Genomic DNA, 18,488 nt, shown 5'->3' on the forward strand with positions numbered 1-18,488 from the left:
TCTGTCCCTGCTCAACACTGGCTTCATCCCCACTTGCATCAGTGACTGAAGATCAGTGATGCAACTCCAGTGTGGCGCAATGGTTACACTGTTGGTTCTGAAAGCAAGGAAACCCTTGTTGACCTTCTCTGGGCAGTCTACAGCAAGTCACAGTCTGATAGCAGAACTGCTAACTGGCAGGATTGCTGGGAGCTTAAGATGAGACAATGCCACAAATAGCTTGTTGTGATAGCATTTCACAATGTTTTGCTTTCAGGAAGTGGTATACAGGGCAGCAGAAGATGACTCCCTAGATGCACAGGAACGTTTTCTTGGCAATTATTCACAGGTAAGATTTACAACAGTCTTGCTCACCATCCGTTCCCTGGGGCTAGGCCTTTTTTCACAGTCCTCTTCCTTTTCTCTGTTGCCAGGAGTCTTTAAACTGCTAGGTAGCCACCCCAACCATTCCCCAGCCCTTAGTACCCCCAGATAGCACTGTGCATACAGGACCAGCCACCCTCACCAATGGACTCCCTCCATTTGCTAGCTGCTGGTCCTTCTCAGTTCTAGCAAGAGCCTGGCAGGCCACCCAACCACCTTCTCTCCCCTTCCCCCTCCCCACTTGCCACGGATCCATCTCTCCGCCCAGCAGTCAGTGGCTCTCCAAAGTCCCAGGCAAAGAGCAGGGCTCCATAAATCTTGGTTTGGTTTACTAGCTAGCCATTATTTGTGGTTGCCATCAATCTCCTCCCGCCAGCATCCTCTGACATACATGGAGGACTTCGGAGATAGGCAGGGTCTTCTCTCTTTTGGTCACGGTAGGGCAAGTAGGGAACAGTGTGAGTCTCTCCCACGGCTCAGAAGGGATGCTTGCCATTCCTCACCTGCTTCCAAACTGCAGCAGAAGCGGGACTTCCGGGAGAGGGAACTGTGCGATGCCAGGCATCCTGCTCACCAGGGAACTAAGGGCACCCGCCACTGATGAGCTGGCAAGAGGGGTTGTGGATTCCTGGCTGTCTTCCCTCCCCAAGCAGACTAAGCTTGTTCTCAAGTGAGTCTCTCCTCAGATGCACCCGCCACGGAGGGGGTAGTTGGCAGGAAGGTTGCCAGCACGGCAGGTCTGGGCCTAACCTTGTCCACAACACTCCTTTGGGCTCCAAATGGCAGCAGCTCTCCAATGCCTCTCCAAGGGCCCTTCCCAAGCCCTGATGCCCAGAGAACCTTTTTTAAAACTAGGAGCTGTACCTAGGACTTTCTGCATGCCAAGTACATGCTGCAGCTCCAAGCTATGGCCCTTCCCCATGGTTTTCCCCCATTCTAAAACACTGAAATGCCTCTTCTAAGACTTAGTTACTGGAACGAAGAGCTTTGAATTAAAATATGCTGGCATTTTTATGTGTTTGGCCCTGCCCCTTTTGCCCTCAGTCCCACCCACTGTTGGAATGCAGCCCCCTTCTCCAAAATGCAATTCAGCCCTCGGGCTAAAAGAGTTTCTGTACCCGTTTTAGGGTCAAAGGCTCCCAAGACAGCTTCCAACATACGAATTCACAATATGAAATCAACAACAAATTTAAAACCATGAAACACCATAAAGATACAACTAATAAAATAATTAGCAGCAGCACTAATCACAAACATTCAGCTTAGTAAGAACAGTAAAATCAGATAATTATTAACTACAGAAGCACCACCTATAAAGTATCCCAATAAAATCTTCATTTAAGAGAAGGCAGCTATAAACAGATACTTATTTAGGGCCCACTTAGAGCCTTGCTGAATGGTATTTAAAGTCATTCACAGAATGGCTTTCGATAAGAACGTAAGAAGAGCCCTGCTGGATCAGACCAAGGCTCCATCTAGTCCAGCATCCTGTTCACACAGTGGCCAGCCAGCTGTGGACTGGGAACCCACAAGCAGGGCATGAGTGTAGCAGCACCCTCCTGCCCATGTTCCCAGGGCCTGATGTACGTACATAGGCATACTGGCTCTGATACTGGAGGTGGCATGTAGCCATCAGGACTAGTAGCCATTGATAGCCTTCCCCTCCAGGAATTCATCTAGCCCCCTTTTAAAGCCATCCAAACTGGTGGCCACCACTACAGCTTGTGGACGTGAATTCCATAGTTTAACTCTGCGCTGTGTAAAGAAGCCCTTCCTTTTATCTGCCCTGAATCTCCCACCACTCAGCTTCATGGGATGACCCCGTTGGGTTCTAGTATTATGAGAGAGGGAGAAAAATGTCTCCCTATCCACTTTCTTCGCACCATGCAAAATTTTACATTCTTTTCCCGCTTGCACAAAGGCAAGGTAAAAGAGATGGATAAATAAGATCACAACAATGCCAGCATCCATGTAGCGATCAGAGTACTCTCTAATTATCCTGCACTACAGTGTCTCACAACATAACATTCATGCTGCCCTCCTGCCCACCACCACCAACATACAACCCCTCTCCTGTTACATCAGGGCTGCTGCAACGGTAACAGACATAACCGACTGTGCTCCACATCCACAGGTGGTCCACACCATCCCACTGCTCTGCAGTGAAATAAAAGCAGACATCTGGATCGTCAGATGCTTATAAAACGGTGACCAATATGAGCCAATTTTATTTTTTTTTTAAGAAAAACTCTTTTCAGACTTCCCACAATCAAAAGTATTAACTCAAGGAATGCACAGTGGCGTGAACCTAGCCCTCCCTTTTATTTTTTCTCTCGGCAAGCTCATCAGTGTGGCAGACTTCCAAGTGAGCAAAGAAGACAATGAGTTTGCAGATCTGAAAGGAAAAAGAGTGTGTGCGCGCGCGCACACACACACACACACACACACTTTTTAAGACTGAAAGATGTTCAGAGGTGCCTGAAGCATCAACAATAGAATTTTGGGGTGACAAAAGAGAGACGTTACAACACAGGATAAGGGGGGGGAGGACATGGCACATGGTACAGGATAAGGGGACATGTTGCAGGGAAGAACATGATGTGGAGATGTGGATTTTTGGTGACATGACAAGCATAGCTCAATAGTTAGCAGGGTAGCGGTCAACAGCATGATTCGGTGGTTAACAGTGTGATCCCATTTCAACTCTTGTCTCAGCCACGAACTCTCTAGACAGTTTTCAGCAAGCCTCTCTCTCTCTCTCTCTCTCTCTCTCTCAGTCTCCATATCTGCAGAATGTTGATAACACTGGTACAACAACGTAGGAGAGTAGCAGCAAACACAGTGGGAGAGGGAAAGAGAGGGAAACCCCAAATGAAGTAAGCCAGGCCTTACACTTACTTCTGTTTGGATACCTAAAGGCAGCCTTCCCAGCCTGGCACCCCCAGATGTCTTGGACTTCAGTTCCCATAACTGGCCATGCTGGCTGGGAATTTTGGGAGTTGCAGTCCAACACATCTAGAGGGCGCCATATTGGGGAAGGCTGCCTTAGAGTTGTAAGGTTTACCAAGATGTAAGCCCTCTGAACACTCAATAAGTGCCACATAAATGCTGTTTTCGCAATCATTCTAGATCAGGGATGCAGAACTTCAGGCCTGGGGGCCACATCTGGCCCTTCTGGGGGCCACATCTGGCCCTTCTGGGGGCCACATCCGGCCCTTCTGGGGGCCACATCCAGCCCTTCTGGGGGCCACATCCGGCCCTTCTGGGGTGCCCCAGATGGCCACACCCCTTTCCCCAAACACCAATCGTTTGGTGGGTTCCCAGCTTTTGTGCACATTTTCCCCATTGTAAAAGGTTGAGATGCCGTCCTAAGGCCAAATTACCGGCAGTAAGAGTTTAAAGCTCAAATAGGCAGGTATTTTGCCCCACCCCTTTTGCCTGCAGCCCTGCCCACCACTGGAATGCAGCCCCCAAGAGCTTCTCTGAACTGGAATTTGGCTCTTGGGTTTAAAGACGTTCTGAACCCCTGTTGTGGATATACCATAGTCCCGCATCAGAAGATTTTTGTTGTTGTTTCTTTAATAATAAACAATAAGAAGAAAAAGATGTTTAGGCCACACATACTTAAAAAAAATAAAGCCAACCTCAGCAGAGCCTTCCAGATGTTTAATCTGCTCCCTGAGTGTCAACTTTGGCACCCAGGGCCCTCAGAATTCTTGGCAATCACCATCTGGATGGGCCAGGCTGAGTTCCATAGCCCCAGAATGGCTCCTTTGATGCAATATTGTTTTGGGAGCTGCAGGCCCCGGTGGTCTTTAACAGGTACGGGAACTGTGTGGGAAGAAACACTTTGCTGTTCTCCCCCCACCCCTCCCATGAAGGGGCCAATTTTTAATCTTCATCCAAATGCTGTGGTCAAGGATAGAAGAAGAAATACATCATCTTTCCCTAAAATAATATGAACTTCCTCAGAAGGCTTAACAGAGAGAATGTCTGGAATCAAGAGCTTCTTCATGTAGCATAATCATGTCGATAACTGAGTCCCCACCCCGCCCCGGCCCCATTCACTAGAATCAAATCATGCCAGCATCCTATACGTAGAAAAGGCAAATTCACTACTATAGTCATTTAGTCATACTAGACATTTGATGTCATATATCCTCCTATCCAGCAGGGGGCAGACACGTTCGCAAGAGGAAGGCTGAAGCAAGGCTCTGGGGAGGTTGGTTCGGAGGGTCTGTTCACGTAGCTATGGCCTTCCTTGCGTGGAAAGCAGCTGGGAAAAAGAAAAACGGGCAAACCAGATGGAAGAGAGAATGGAGGAAAGCTTCTTGTGTGCCCTGCCGATCCAGGGGCACAACATGGGGGCACAGCAGATGCAGAAGGTCCGTAGTTCAATCCCTGGCATTTCCCATTTCCCAACCCAGCCTCATACAAAGCAGATTGCCAAGGATCTTATGCATGCAACAGAAAAAAATGTCCATTTCTTTTTAAACTTAAAAATATAGAGAGATCCACTAGCACTGAGAACCATGCTCAGAAGAAGAGATAATGAAAGGCGCTCCAGAACTAGGGGGTACAAGGAAAAACAGGTAAAAGGAGGCAAGTGGGAGAAAAGAGTTATGATGGTCTGAACAGCAGCTGCTATTAATATTTAGCAAGAGTAACTGCAGAACAGCCACCAGCAAAAGAAAAATGTAAGCTTGGAATTGATTTCCGTTTTTACCAAAACTGGGATTTAACGTTTCACACAAATGATACATGGAGGCAGAGTCACAGAGCGGAGTATCAAGGCCAATCATAATCAATAGGCAGGAATGAATGCCAGGATGCATAGCATTCCTCTTTGCCTGGGAGTTTCACCTCAGATGACCACCATAATCCCATCAACACAATTTAGTTTGCATTACAAATCACTGCATTTGCTCCTGAAAGTGCTCCATGGGGATTCCGGTTCCTAGATGCAGCCATGTATCCTCGTTCTTGATAGTGCTTTTAATTTGCAAAATGCTTTTCAATCTTTACTGCATTTTCCCTTACTGCAATGGTACAGGGTCACTCTTACTATTACTGTACAAATGGGAGACAGAGGGTGGTTGCCCTTCTGAAGTTAGCAAAATAGCAGAGGTGAAACCCCAGGTGTTCCAGTTCTCCATCTTCCTTCACCACACTCATTCTCCATATTATTAAATTTATCCATGGAAGATCCTACCATAGTTGGGAGGATCTAAGCAGCCTAGCACCCTCCACACGTCTTGGACAGCAACTCCCATAATTCCCAGTCAGCATGGCCATTGCAGGGCTAATCTAGGGGAAGGGGGAAGATAGGGGGAGGCAACAAAAACTGGGGGCAACAGCATTTAAAAAAGAGATAGTGGCAATGTTTTAACCTTCCAAGAGGAAATAGTCCACTAGTGTTTCTTTATCAAAATGTGCAGCAGCCTCCCATATTTCTGTGGTTCCCTGCAATGCAAAGAGTCAGCTACTTCCAAAATGCAATATGGAGAATAATTACTCCTGGGGAGTAATACATGTCAAGGGTTAAAGATGCAAACAGAGAAATGGAACCTGAATCAAATGCAATTACTGGGTGATAAAAAAGCAGTAAGTGCAAATGCACCTGCTACCCACTAAACCAACTGGAATGATAAAGAAAAGGTTAGGATTAAAATAGGAGATTTGCAACTCAGAGCAGATTAGCTTTTTTAATTAAGGGGGGGGAGAAACCCACAGAGGCTGACTGCTAAAGACCGTCTCCTTGTGAATGCCTTTTCTAATGAGAGGGAAAAAATAGAGAACACACTTAGAAGAGGAAAGACACAAGCAATAATGTGCCATTCTGATTGCTAAGAACCAAGGCTACGCATATTCTACCACCACACAACTGCTGACATTGGCAGCTGGAGATCCTCACAGACTGTATCCCTCCCTGCTATAAAAAGACACTTCTGTGTTGGCGCAAGAGGGACCTGCAAGAACATTTTGCAGTGTGGAGAGCTATCAGAGTTCCAGCCAGCCATGCCCTTTTCCAAGAGATTCCATTCCTCTTCCTCCAAGTTTTCCTCCTGGCACCGCAACCCCACAACAGACACTCATCAGTCCTCATTGGGCTATTTCGTTTCTCCCGACCCTTAGGGTTTTCTCCGTAAAGATTTCTTGTACTTCGGTAAAGCTTGGGGCTTCCCCGAACCTGCCGATACCTCTGCCTTGTGCTCGGCTGCTGCTGTTTTGTCTTCATAAGGATCAGAGAACAAGTTCACTATTAGTATACACAATTTCAGGGTGGAGGAACTGAACCTTTGAACTGAACAAAGGCTCATCCTGGTCGACAATATTTGAGCATATTAGGGACACTTCTTCGTTTAACCGATCCTATGCATTCAACCTAGCATTTGCCTGAATCAGAAGGCCCCACATGATGCCACGGGGACAACCACTTTGTGTCAGATACCTTAAAGAAGGGACTCCTAAAGCTGGACCACAGCCCTCTTTGTTCAGATTTAAACCCAGTCCTCCCCAAGGTGGTCTCAACCTGTGTCTGGACTGTACCACTTGGGACTGCAGTTAAGGGCTGACATGATCGAATACTCCTTGAAAACTAAAGGTCAGGGGAAAATGTTCTAGCCTAACCTTCTCTTTAATGTCTTAAGTTTCCAATATGCAGGAATATTGGGGGGGGGGGGGTATGAAGAAGCATTCAGCCAGAGGACAGTAGGAAGCTGCCTTACAACTGTTTGTCTGTCTAGCCCAAGCATGGACAAGCAGCAGCTCTCCAGATGTTTTGGCCTACAACTCCCATGATCCCTCACTTTTGGCTATGCTATCCAGGGCTGTTGGGAGTTGTAGGCCAGAACATTGGGAGGGAGACAAGTTGCACACCCCGATCTAGCCCAACATGGTCTCCTGACAGATTGAAAGTGGCTCTCCTGGGTCTCCGACATAGGGAGGTCTTTGACGCCACCTGCTACTACCAGATCCTTTTAACTGGAGATGCCGTGGGTTGAACCTGGGATGTTTTGCATACAAGGCATGTGCTCCACCATACCACAGAGTTACGGTCTCTCCCACAAGGTAGACAGAAGTGGTAAAGGCCAAACACAGGTTGACCACCTTAGTGAGAACTTGGCCACAGGGTATAGCTGTTCTTCACCAATGGCAGAGTTCTCACCAGGACCAGATGTCTGTAAAACAGACCTTAAGAACATAAGAGCCATGCTGGAGCAGACCAAGGGTCCACCGAGTCCATCATTCTGCTCACACAGTGGCCAAGCAGCTGCTTGTGGGAAGCCCACAAGCAGGACATGAACCCAACAGCACCCTCCCACCCATATTCCCCAGCAACTGGTGTACATAGTTGGTGTACATAGCTGCCTCTGATACTGGAGGTAGCATAGAGCCATCAGGACCAGTAGCCATTGATAGCCTTCTCTTCCAGGAATTTGTCCAAGACCTTCAAACTTCAGCTTGTTTAACTCCAGCCTATAAGAAAGGAACCCTTCTCCTGCTCCTCTTTATATATATATTATTTATTTATTTATTTATTTATTTCATTTCATTTCTATACCGCCCAATAGCCGAAGCTCTCTGGGCGGTTCACAAAAATTAAAACCAAACAACACACAATAAAACAATTTAAAATATATAGAACATTAAAACCACAAAATAACAATACAACCACAATAAAAACCTAGCAGCAGTACAGGAGTTTAAAATACAGATTTAAAACAGCAAAGATAAAAATTTAGAAAGCTAAAATGCTAAAATGCCTGGGAAAACAAAAAGGTCTTCACCTGGCGCCGAAAGGAATACAATGTAGGCACCAGGCGAACCTCACTAGGGTGCCACAACAGAAAAAGCCCCCCTCCTAGTAGCCACCCGCCTCACTTCCTTTGGCAGGGGCTCACGGAGGAGGGCCGCTGATGATTATCTTAAGGTCCAGGCAGGCACATATGGGAGGAGGCGATCCTTCAGGTAACCTGGCCCCAAGCCGTTAAGGGCTTTGAATGTTAACACCAGCTCTTTGAATCGGGCCTGGAAATGGACTGGCAGCCAGTGCAGCTGGAAAAGTACTGGCGTAATATGAGCTCGCAGGCCAGTCCCTGTTAACAATCTTGCTGCCCTATTTTGGACCAGCTGAAGTTTCCGAACCGTTTTCAAAGGCAGCCCCACGTATAACGCATTGCAGTAATCCAGACGAGAAGTTATCAGAGCATGGATAACTGTAGCTAGGCTATCTCTGTCCAGATAAGGGCGTAGTTGGTATACCAGCCTAAGCTGATAAAAAGTGCTCCGTGCCACTGAGTGACAGTTCTGGATCCAAGTGACAGTTCTGGATCCAAGAGCACCCCCAGACTACGAACCTGATCCTTTAGGGGGAGTGCAACCCCCTCCAGAACAGGTTGAATATCACCTAGCCGGGCAGACGAACCACCCACTAACAGTACCTCCGTCTTGTCTGGATTGAGTTTCACTTTATTAGCCCTCATCCAGTCCATTACCGTGCCCAGGCGCTGGTTCAGAACAGCCACTGCCTCACCTGGTTTTGATGAGAAAGAGAGGTAGAGCTGGGTGTCATCCGCATATTGATGGCACCTCAGCCCACACCTCCGGATAACCTCCCCCAGCGGTTTCATGTAGATGTTAAACAGTATATATGCCCAGTTTCTCCTTTTCTGTGTGCTGCCTCGCCTTTTAGGATGGGGGCAGGGGTAGTGGCTCTGCCACTGGCACAGCCCACCATGGGCCAGGGTACAAGCAACCAGGGAAAGCCAGTGGTACAAGAGACCTGCACGCCACAGAAATCCAGAAGTCTGAGAAGCAAAAAGGCCCTGACAGTTATGCAGTCTCCTGCCCACTTACGCAGCCCCTCCATTTCAAAATGCCGTTTCATGTCAAAGCTTCCCTTCAGCTCCTCCTCGCTTCCTCAGGGCACTTTCTCAACAGGTGCGGGAGGAATGAAAGCGCTCATCATTACTGAAGCCTTACATTAGGGGCTTCCATATTCATGGCTTGCAAACTTTTTGAAAGCCGCTTCTTAGATGGCAGGAGCACGGATGGCCTGAGGGAACGGGGAAAGAGATGGAACGTGGACAGGTTTTCCTGCTGACAAGGCTTCTGAAGGGAAAGTACGGGCGAGGAAAAGCGTGTCAGGCTTCTCCAGCTGCCTCATCCCTCTTTACCCCGTCCTCACACAGCGAGGAAAATCCCAGGGCAGGCTAATCAGGAGCCACCCGCCTCCGAGGGACGTCCCCTGCAAAAGACAAATGGTGAAAGGGAAGCAGAACGAGCCACTCGGGATGTTGATCTAAACTGACACCACTTGTCATTTCGGCTCATTAAACCTGGCAGTTCCTCTTCCCTGCCAAGGAGAAACAACTTCATCAAGGGAAAATTCCACTGTTGCCACCTCAAACGAGGGGGGAGACAGTCCCACTGAGTTAGATGCGTGGGGGGGGGGAGAAGGAAGCGAGGGGAGGGGAGGGAGGGGGAGAAGAAAAGTGGAGAAAGACCCTTTGCTGAGCGAGAGGCGAAGCATAAATTATTCTTGGGAAGCAGCAGAGACTGCTGGAGAGATATGTCAGCAGAGAAACTCCCGACCAAACAGAATCAATATGGCAAGCAGGACTCAGAGATAAGGCCGTCTCTATGTTCACTGGAACTAGTGTCAAAAGTTGAGTTGGGGGAGAACAGGTCTCTCAGCCAGGCTGAATTTCCCAGCCACACATGAGTTCCAAACAGAGTTTGCAACTGCAGGATTCATCTCCCGTGTGCCATTTCTCAGTTTTAACATATAGACACAAGCATTATTGTCCTGAACATCAGAACAGCCATGCTGGATCAGACCAAGGGCCTATCTAGTCTAGTGTCCTGTTTCCCACCACAGCCAACCAAATTCTGGGAAGCCCACAAGCAGGTAGCCCTCTCCTGTTCTTGTTTTTCAGCGACTGCTATTCAGGTAACACCAGCTGTTCTGGAAACACAAGCCGGAGGAAGAGTTCCTTCCCTCACTTCTCTTCCCAAGAAAGACCCCCTTGCAGTCGACTCCACGGTCCCATGGGCCTGTGATTCTCTCCTGCCTTTCCAATTATAAAAACTCTCTGCATGGGAAGCCAGCCATACACAACTGACGCGGGTCCCAAGATGGCTCCTGTCAGCCCTATGAGTTGATGGGGGTGACGGGGAAGAATCATATTAAGGGAACATGTCAGCGTTGCGTCAGACGTGCGTTTCGGGTCGACAGAAGAACACCGATCGCAGTCATCTGGGGGCTGGTCTGCTGTGGGCCGTGACTGTGCCTGGCTTCCATGGAATCAATCTACGCATCTGCCAACATTTTCACCCATGACAGCTCTACGGCGCCGGGCCCACATTCGTGCGTCCTTTCTTCGCAATAGTAAAACCAAGGGCAAGGCCGCTGAAGAGCTGTGCACCCGTGCTCAGAGTCATGTTAGCCGTGGCTTGGATTTGTGGCACCGTGCGCACACCGCATAGGCAAGGAGCAAAGAGGCTGGCGCTTTGGGGAGGGAGGCACATGCTGGTGGCCAGGTGGAAGCGGGAATGAGGAGGCAGGGGCACCAGTGCAACAAAAGAAGTGGAAGACAGAAAGGGGCTGCTTGGATCCCATCCAACCCTCCCCATGGCATAAAGTAATTTCAGCCTTCCCCAAACTGCCACCCTCCACATGTGTTGGACTGCAAGCTCTGCCTAGCCTTGACTTCGGGGGGGGGGGGGGAATGGGCCTGGAGACCCAACAAGAAGCTGCCTGAAGCACCTTCCGCGGTCTCCACCCCTCCCCACCCCCAGGAGGCGTTTCCAAACGCAGAGACGGTGGCAGTGTGGAAAGAACTGTGCCGGCTACAAGGGGGAGGGGGCAGGGGCAGGGAAAGCGGTTTCTGGAAACCAAGGTCAGACAACCTCAGTTTCGGGAAACTGGAAAATCCTATGGTCGTCTAGACGGTGTCTAGTGGCCACAGGATTGCTCTGCCCACTAAATTATCTACGTCACAGGAGCACCAGAATTCTGGATCTTCACCTCCCTCTGAAGGACACACACAGCCTTGGTATTGTGTGGTACACTCCCACAGTTTTAATGGGGTGCACCCTTTTGCAGCCCGTTCAGTTCCCACAAGGCACACAGGCAGAATGCATCTGCCTAGGCAGATCCCAGCTGGGGAAAGCCATTTTAAATACACAGAACTGAGGGGAGGGGAATACTTTGTCTGATGAATGTGCTGCATATCCAGTGTAGCACTGATCCTGGAGAGTGGGAAGCAGGCCCAAAAAACAACAGAAGCCATCTGAAATGAAACCCATCGGATCTGCAGCAGGATATCCTGTGGAAGCTAGAGAGTGCACTGTACGACACCCTAGGGAGAACTATAAAGAGAAAAGACAAGGATGTTTCCCTTTCCTCCAATTCAGACTACTCAAGAGCGTCTCTTGCTTCCACTGTATCTGGGTCTGTTTCCTCTCCTAGGTCAGTCTTCCTCAGTCTGGTCCAATGCTTCACACTCTTTCCCCCACCCCATTAAGTAAGACCATTCCTTTCCCATCCAAACTCCCAGACCACCACAAGAGACTCCAACTACACAACCTTTCTTTTTACAGGTTTCAAATTCCCGTGTTATAACATCAGCAGTAACTACTTCATTTTGCGGCATATGAACAGCTAGTCCAAACCTAAAGGCACACTTCGTGTTTGCCATCCCAGTATTACTGTGCAGTGAACAATGCTCCCATTTCAAAAGGGTATCTTACAAAATTTGGCCTGTGGTTAAAGCAGTTCAGTTGTAGTTACTGCGCCTTCCAGAATATCCCAATACTTGTCCTTCCAACTAGACATTATATTTGGGGTTGGGTAAGAATTTTCCCTTACATCAAAGTGGATGGCTTCTTGGCCTTTACATCTATGTCTCTGCCACAGCAGAGGGAATGATGCCCAGTCTAATGACTAAAAGACTGTCCCAAAGGCCTGCATGCTCTCGCTCTCTCCCAATCTCTGGGCTGGTTGGCACAATCAAACAGGCCACTGTAGCTTAAATAAGCCACAGTGGTTTGTTTTAATCAACGGCGCATGCCGACTGCCGTCTCCCTAATCATCCGCCTGGGTGCAGCTTGTCGTATCGCCCATTCCGAGGGGGAAGCAACCCTCAAATAACCCTACAACAGGCCATGGGTTATTTGAAGGATTTCCTCCCCTCAAACAAGCCATGCTGCGTGGGTTCAGACGGCATGGTATGCCATGCCCAGGCAGGGAATTAAGGAAATGGCAGCTGGCACATACTGCAGATTAAAACAAGCCACCATGTTTTAAACCACAGTGGCTTAATCTGAGCATGCAAACCAGGTCTCTCTCTCTCTCGTACATATTCTGCCTCCCTTCCCAATATTAACCATAGTGTAGTGCTATACCTGCACCAAGAATAGAGCTAACCAGGGTTAGCATTAGCTAGAGTTTGCAAACCAGTTTCTAACTCTGGTTTCAGATTACAGTTTAAAGCTAACCATGGTCAGCATAAATTCTGGTATAGATGCAATGCTCCACTGTGTCTAACACAGAAAAGGGGAATGAGGAGGGAATTTCCATGAGCATGGAAAAGTGTAGGATACTTATCCATCTCTTGATCATGCTTGAGTGATAGGTAATTTACAGCTGCACCAATCTGTGTAGCTTGGCTCACTTGCCTGAGTAGCCTGAAGGAATCTGTTCTGCAGGTATCTCTCTACAGTATACCTGCTCTCTCTGCTTGGGATCACTATGGTCTGGATTGTGGAGGTCCATCTACTGGGAAATGGGGTGGTGGTGGATGATCCTGCCACTAGAGTACCGATCAGACCAGACGTTTTTCTGAAACTCCGATTCTGTGAAGAGGACCAGAGACCTGTTGCTTCCTTCTGTCTTCAGCTTTCTATAATATGTGGCAACAGTGACATCTAAGAACAGAGCAGAGCACTGAGGGTGGTGGGTTTGGTCGTCTCTATGGGACCATAAGTGAAATACAAGAACAATATCCATTTAGCATTGTTGGATCACAGCTAACAAGCCTGAATTTTAAATCTGGAAGCCTTTCAAGCATCCTCCCCAAGGGCTCCAACAAAGGACAAGAAAACCAGGAAAGGGCTCCTTAACACACAGAGTCTAAGAACCACTGATCTAGAAGGACTCAAGACCTTTTATCAGGCTTGGCTTTCTGGTCCTCTGTCCCATTTCCTAGCTCTTCTCTACCTTCTCCCCAATGTAAATTGGCATTCCAACTAAGTAACACTGTTACATGAAAAGCGTTAAAAGAAACCCAACATCTTTCACCCTAATCTGTTATTCCTCCCGTTCAATCAAGGATTACTTCAAACGACAGAAAACCACTGTGGGCTGTTGAGGTCTTTGTCCAAAGTCACGGCTCTCCAGGGTGCAGTTCCTGTTTCTGCACCCGCAGCCTACGTCTTCTCTTCAAAGGTGTGGCAGGACGGCACTTTGGCTCTAATGAGTTCTGAAGCAGGCAAAAACCAAACAAGGAACAAAAGCGTATGGGGTTTTCGTGTGAATTCCAGCTTACCACAGAGCCCAGGATGCAGCCCAGCCAGCTCATAATGACTCCAGGAACAGCTATTTAACACAGCAGTTTCAAGCCCAAAGAATATAAATGAACCTCCATCTCTCCTTGGAAAAAATTATTATCAGAATAATAGAGCTAAAAGGTGATGGGCTGAAACGTTCTGAACAATTCACAGTGTCCAACGGTTGTGGAGAGAGATGGGAAACTATGCTGAGCATCACCCACCTTATCACTAGACATCTTACTCTCCTCCACTGTCCCGACTTCTGAGAATTACCCAGGCAGCCCATGTACTTTTGTCAGACTTACTCCTGCAGGCATGAGGACTAGCAACCTTATACTACTCAAAAAAATTAGGGTAATTTAGAGGAGAGACAGAGAGGCTGGATAGCAATTTCATCTGCCTAGCACACTCTTCCCCAACCTGGTGCCCTCCAGATGTTTTGGACTTCAACCTCCATCAGCCCCAGATAGCATGGCCAATGGTCAGGAATGTTCAGAGTTGTAGCCCAAGACACCTGGAGGATACCAGGTTGGGAAACGCTGCTCTCGCATCAGCACAAATCTGGCATGTATTACCATTCCCTTCCGTTGTGTTCTTCTCCCTTCCCTGTCGACCCTTTTCTAAAATTTACAGTGTTAACCCTTTGGGGCCAGAATAATCTCTTTGAAAGCAAATTCCTCTGAAGTCTAAGCTCACAGGGTGTCCAGTAAAACAAGAGAGAAAACTAGGAGGTCATTCCAACATGCTCTTGCTTCTGACCTGGACCAGCTGCCTTTGATGACCAGCATGCAGCTGGCAGCCAAAGCCTGCAAGCTGAGACAGTTATTTTGAGGCTGGGAGCGCAGGGGTAGCGTTCGGGCTTCCTGCCCCGGATAGAACATCTGGATTCTACATGGTCATTCAAGGGTTTTACTTTCCTTACAGTTCTCAGAATTTCATAGGAACAGAGGGAAGGAAGTGGGCAGCTTCCTTTCCAAAATCATCAACAAGGGACACAAAGCCACAGTAAACAGCCACAGATGACATTTACTTGGTGGCAGCAACCCTGTCTTAGCACAGAAGCAGACCAGCCAACAACAGGGCATGGCATCCTCATAAACATCAACCAAAATCAGTATGAGCAAAACAGACCAACGAACTCAAAAGTGAATGGAGAGGAGCCCAAGGCCACTCCTAATGTTCTATAGGGCATCCGGCATACTTAAGTCCACAACAATGGTCTAACAGTAGTCACTGGCACCTCCGTGTTTAAGGTGCTACTTGGTCCTGCAGCTTCTTTCTCTGTTTCCTTTCCAAGTTCTTTCAGCTCTCCCCTTGCTGCTAAAAGCTACCTCCATAAAGACCCTGATGCTGGGAAAGACTGAAGGCAAAAGGAGAAGGGGATGGCAGAGGATGAGATGGCTAGATAGCATCACTGATGCAATGAATATGGACTTGAGCACGCTCCGGGAGAGAGTGCAGGACAGGAAGGCCTGGCATGCTATGGTCTGTGGGGTCACAAAGAGTCGGACATGACTGAACGACTGAACAACAAAACATTCTTTCCTCTTTTTCACTATCCCTCTACTGTTTAGCCTCTGATCCACCTTGGAGACCCTTCACTTCACCACCACAGTGTCCCACTGCCTTCTCCTTATTCTCTCCTCTCCAGACAAGTTAACCCACAGCCTGTTCCCATGCCCACCTTCACACATTCACCATGCTGCTCACTACACCGGAACATCCTCCTCTCTGTGTCAGTCCTGTTCCCCTCCTTATAAGCTTGCTGTCCTAAGCAACTCTGCCTTGACCCCTTCATCTCTGCCCAATCCATTTTGTGCACACTGCGATTCTCTGGGTGGGGAACAGTGTCTGTTCTGTGCTGCTATATGTGAGAGCAAGGGTCTTCCTCTGCTCTCTGCCCCCAGCATCTGATATGCTGCTTCTGAATATAGAGGTTTCATTTAGCTGTCATAATTCCCTCTACTTCCAATGTTCAGGCTATGAGTGCCACTGCTTATGTAGCCAAAATGGTACTACCAATACACAAGAGGGAGTGATCAGTCCAAGGTTTGCAGATATATAGCAAATCTTTAGGGGGGAAAACCTAAGAAGGGAATTTACCCAGTGAACACAGAAAGCTGACTATGGGGGGAGGGAGGAAAACAACAACAGAAAACTGGGTGGGAGAGGAAATGAAATGGAGTGTCCCAAACTGAAGTACTCCACACTGCAACATTTTGTTGCAGTTCCACCTATTACAGCTAATAGCAGTTGACATGCTTCTCCTCCATGAATATCCAATATTCACCTAATTCTTATTTTTATTTACTATATGCACCTGCTGAAGTGGACACTAGTCCACAAAAGCTTATGCCACAATAAACCTGTTGTTCTTTAAGGTCAATATGTTTATTTTGTTGCAAAATACCAATGAGCTACCGTTCTGAAAATACTTATTTAATACATTTATATCTTTTCAATCAGTTGTCTAAGAAGACTTACATCAAAAATCATTGTTTTAAAAATTATACCATTTAATTATATAATTAAAAAATTATAGCCTTCGCAACTCTCCTACCCACAGCAATGTTTCAAAATATAAGGACCTATATAACAGTTTCATGCAATAACTGTTGCATGGAGGGAGGGAAATTGCACAGCCTTCAAATTAAGTCTGAACACCTTTGTGAGAGACAGAATGCAAGTAAGTAGCTATAAGAACAAATGGAGGACTTTAAAAATGATCATGGTAGAATTGTTGATGATCCAACAGAAAGGCACGCCATTAGGACAGGAAGGCCTGGCGTGCTATGGTCCGTGGGGTCACAAAGACTCGAACACGACTTAACGACTGAACAACAACAACATATTTCCAGAACGCGTGTTCATTTTGTTTATAGAGATGCAATGGCTTGGAAAAGGCAGTCACATTTCTGCATAAAGACAGATAAACTAAAGAAAACTTCAAGCATTGGCTTCGTCAGCACAAAGAACTGCCACCTTACCCCCAATTCTGTGGCCAGCCTGCAACCTGGATCAGCCGCCAATCCGTAAATTGGGTCAGTCGCTGTGCAGTTTAATACCTTTAGACTCCTTTGTCACCAGAAAGAAGTTTTACAGATGATCCACGGGAACAGCTGCAGAAGGGTGAAACAAAGAAGAGGGGGAGAGATTATGAGAGGGTTTTACCTAAAAAATGCCTGTGACAAGTAGAATGAGTTGGCAATTTTGATTGCTTGACCGGTAGTCACAACATGTGGTGGGTCTTCCTGGAGAGGCAATTGTGGATGGAGTATCAAGCTCTGCCCAGAGCCTCCCCCAATTATATTTCTTGGTGATGATGGTCCAAATTATTATTATCTCCTTAAGATACAAACAAAGTCACACACTTTGGGCAAGAAAACAAACCAGATTATACATTTGGGTCAAAGAGAAACCACTTTAAGGAAAAATGTTTATACAAAAATAATATTAAATTAGCAGTGACTGCTAAATCTCTCATTCCAGGAGGGAAACAAAAATGCTCTTTTCCATATGCCCTTCTCTCTGTTTTATGCAGTGAAGTTTTCCTTGTCAGTACTGAAACTCTCCCACACACTGTGAAACTATTCATTCACTGGTAAGTGACTCCTGGATTTCCAGTATTTAAACGACAGTCAATCTAGCAGCTGTTAACAGAATGAACACTAAGCCTACATCCCTTTAGGGAATTCTTCCCTCTATATCTCCCAGAAGAAATCAGTATGCACGCTGATGGTAGCTCTACGTATCACCACCACATCCTTTCGTAGCAGACTCCAATGGCGAGTGGTGACAGAACTGAAGCCAAAACAAGGCCTCCCGAGAAAACAAGGAGGTTTTAGCATGCTATGTAGCAACCTGAGGTTTGCAGAAGTACAACAAATATTTGTGCTTGTGAAAGCCAGATGAAATCAGTGCCTGTGTTAGGGTGGACACTGAGCCCATAGAATCCCAGAGTAGTTCTGATTCGGAGGAAGAGCAGTTGCTCCTGGGAGAGGAGCGCGCCCCTTTTTCCCAGGGCCCGCAGCTGCCAGAGATTCCTCCCACCCACATTCCTAGATTAGAAAGCAGTCCAGGGAGTGACCCAGCACCGACAGCAGACTGGTTAGATGCGCAGCGCAGACGCAGAGAGCGGCGCCAAATGGAGAGCGCGGAAAGGAGGCGTAGCGCCCGGTTGGCGCTCAAAAAACGGTTGCGCCCAGAGGATCCAAGGGAAAAGGGGAGGGATTCTCCCTAGTCCTTATATTCAGGGGTCTGCCAGTAATTGCTTTTCAAACGGGGACCAACTGTTCTAACTTAGGGCACAGGGATGCTGCTGCTCAGATCTAGTTGCTACCTGTAGAGCTGTTAAGTTGTAAAAGAAGAATAAAGCTTTGAAAAGAATCCCTTTGTCTGTGTCTGGACTTGGCTACTGGATTAGACTGAGAGCCCTCCAAGGAGCCCTTGACAGCCTGTTGGCCATCCGTCATTCTATCCACCATCACCCCTTCTCACTATAATGGGATTTGGGCAAGGATTGGATTTTTTTTAGCCCAGCCCACTTTTGCCTGTGCTCCTGTGGACCA

At 47.5% G+C, this 18,488-nt stretch overlaps 1 protein-coding gene across 6 annotated transcripts in view; it reads right to left on the reverse strand.

Moving 5' to 3' along the window:
- EXTL3 (exostosin like glycosyltransferase 3) overlaps positions 1 to 18,488 on the reverse strand; it is a 154,561-nt gene that overhangs the window by 102,682 nt on the left and 33,391 nt on the right. For 4 of the 6 annotated variants that reach the window (XM_084829460.1, XM_084829461.1, XM_084829462.1 and 1 more), the window contains one exon: positions 16,908 to 17,039. The gene's annotated coding sequence lies outside the window, so the exon portion shown is untranslated. Of the gene's footprint in view, positions 1 to 3,261; positions 8,021 to 16,907; positions 17,040 to 18,488 lie in introns of those variants that run through there. The other 2 variants (XM_084829464.1, XM_084829465.1) reach the window with 2 other exon arrangements.

Source organism: Heloderma suspectum, chromosome 1 (genome assembly GCF_057233095.1).
Source record: "Heloderma suspectum isolate Gila_16-S chromosome 1, 16-S_ref, whole genome shotgun sequence".
NCBI classification, from domain to species: domain Eukaryota; kingdom Metazoa; phylum Chordata; class Lepidosauria; order Squamata; family Helodermatidae; genus Heloderma; species Heloderma suspectum.